Consider the following 2478-nt stretch of genomic DNA (forward strand, 5'->3'; position numbering starts at 1 on the left):
ATGGTCCCTACGTTGGCTCATTTCATGGGTACCAAGCATGGCTCTTGAGCACGAAGTTCTCTGATGCACTTGTTCTGATTTCCGATGTGTAAGTAGTGTCTAGAACAGAACTTCTGAAATCGTATGTGCATGTGAGTCCCCTGGGGATGTGATGAGAGGCAGACTCTGATTCCCGAGGCCTGGGATGGAGCCCAAGATGCTCTCCTCCTCATAAAGTGTTCAGGGGCCAGCGGCATCAGTATCATCTGAGAAAGAAAGGAGGAAAGGAAGAAAGGAAGGAAGGAAGAGTTGCTCAGTCGTGTCTGACTCCTTGTGACCCCTGAACTGTAGCCTACCAGGCTCCTCAGTTCGTGGACTTTTCCAGGCAAGAGTACTGGAGTGGGTTGACATTTCTCAGAAATGTAGAATCTTGGACCCCAATCCTGACCAAAGGATAAGGAATCTGCATATTAACAAGATCCCTGGGAGATTCAAGGGCACATCCAACATGGAGAGGGGCTGCTCAGGAATGCATATCGGTACAGTCACTGCAGGAGCTACGAGCTGCAGGCGAAGACCCACAGACAACACCTGCACCCAGGTTCTGCCGGGAGCCCTGGTGGGTCCTGGTGCCCCGGGCAGGCCCTTTAAGACTGATCTGGGCCATTCATGCTTTTTCCCTTTCAGGCTACCTTGGGGACCCACTGCTGCTCCTCCTCCTGCCCTGCCTCCTTGGTGGTCTGTTTCCTGACTGCATAAATACCTCCCAACTCCGCTGTGGTCCGCTGTGAACCCTTCCTAGTTAATAGGCATCTGTTTTGTGCAGTGGGCCTTCTCCCCATCTTACAAGCTGTGTTCTCACTAAAGCCCCAGGGACCCCAGGCACAGATGGGGTCTGGTGGGCAGGATTCCAAGACATTTTATTGACCTCCAGCTGCCCTAAGGCATCCTAGAGGTGGCCACGTGATAGCAGCATCGCATTTCAGCTGCCAGCATCCCTCCCCTTCACGGAAGTCGGGGCCTGGGCTTGGGGGTATTGTGCTGGGAGAGAGACCATTTGGCTCATAGAATCTTAGGAGTTTATGGACCTAATAATGCCAGCAGGAGAGCTGGCTGAAAGCACCATAGTGTACCCAGCTCATCTCCAAGAAACCAAATTTCAAGGAGAGTTTATTGGCCCCAATATACCATCTTCCCCATTCTCTTGGTTTGGCTTCCTCTTATCACCAAGACAATCTCCATTCCACATGGATTCACCAAGGCAACAGGAAGGAAGGCTTTGAAAGATGCATTCTATTCAAGGGACCTTCGCTCTTTCCTCCACGGTCAATGGAAGTCAATAGGATTTAGCATTTCGCAATCATGGACGTCAGCTGAGACATGTGTGCTTGTTGATGTACAACTGGATACGGCAGTGATGATGGTTTGATAAGGTAACACTCATATTCTAATGTAATTGGCCAAGGCAAAGAGAAAACAATGGGCAAACGCAGATTTATTTAGTTTTGGGCAAGGCTTGTTGAATTCTCAGTTCTTTTTTGTTCTAAAGAAACAGTTTTTAAAGGATTTATTTTCTCTTTATTTATTTGTGGTGATGCTGGGTCTTCGTGGCTGCATGCGGGCTTTCTCTATTTGTGGAGAGCGGGGACTACTCTCTAGTTGTGAACGGGCTTCTCGTGGCAGCCGCGGCATGTCTTGTTGGAGAGCACATGCTCCAGGGTGCATGGGCTTTCGTGGTGGCCACACTTGGGCTCAGCAGTTGTGACTCAAGGGCTCTAGGGTGTGCTGGCTTCAGCAGTTCTGGCGCACCGGCTTAGCGGAATCTTCCCGGATCAGGGATCGAACGCGCATCACCTGCATTGGCAGGTGGGCTCTCATCCACTGTACCCCTGGGGAAGTCCTTCTCAGTCCTGAAAAGGAGAGAAGGAAAAGGAGGAGATGTCAGATTTTCCACTCGTTTGCATTTTCTCCAAATCTGTTTGACTATTAAGCCTGTCTGGTTAATATCATATCTCTTGAAATGTTGGGTCTTTGCAGCCTTCACTCACAACTATTTCTCCATGTGTAAATGATGAGAGAAGTTAAAACCAGTTACGTCCCCTTCCTCACTGCATAACTCCCTCCCATCCAGCACCCATTTTCTCCATTACAGCTAATACCCCTGTGATTAAGTGGGGGCGTCTTTAGGGGGGACCGGAGAGTGGGCTTGCAGTGGAGTCTGCACTTGACTCCCAGTCTTCTGTCCTCAGAGATGGGTCTCATCTCCTCCCTACCTTGCGCACCCCGTGTTGCCTACTGGAAGAGTGTCTGGACTCAAGGGTAGACATTTAGATGGATTCATCCATTCCTGGATTCTCCATGCCAAAGATCTGCCTCTTCTGTGTCTTGCGTGGGGATGGCCCCACTAGAGCACCCGTTTCAAGCATCTTCTCTGCATCCTGTGATCACCAGTCATAGATCATGTTGGAGGGTAGATTACCATCCAGGAGGCAGGAGTGG

The sequence above is a fragment of the Muntiacus reevesi genome, chromosome 1 (assembly GCF_963930625.1).
Source record: "Muntiacus reevesi chromosome 1, mMunRee1.1, whole genome shotgun sequence".
In the NCBI taxonomy this organism is placed as follows: Eukaryota; Metazoa; Chordata; class Mammalia; order Artiodactyla; family Cervidae; genus Muntiacus; species Muntiacus reevesi.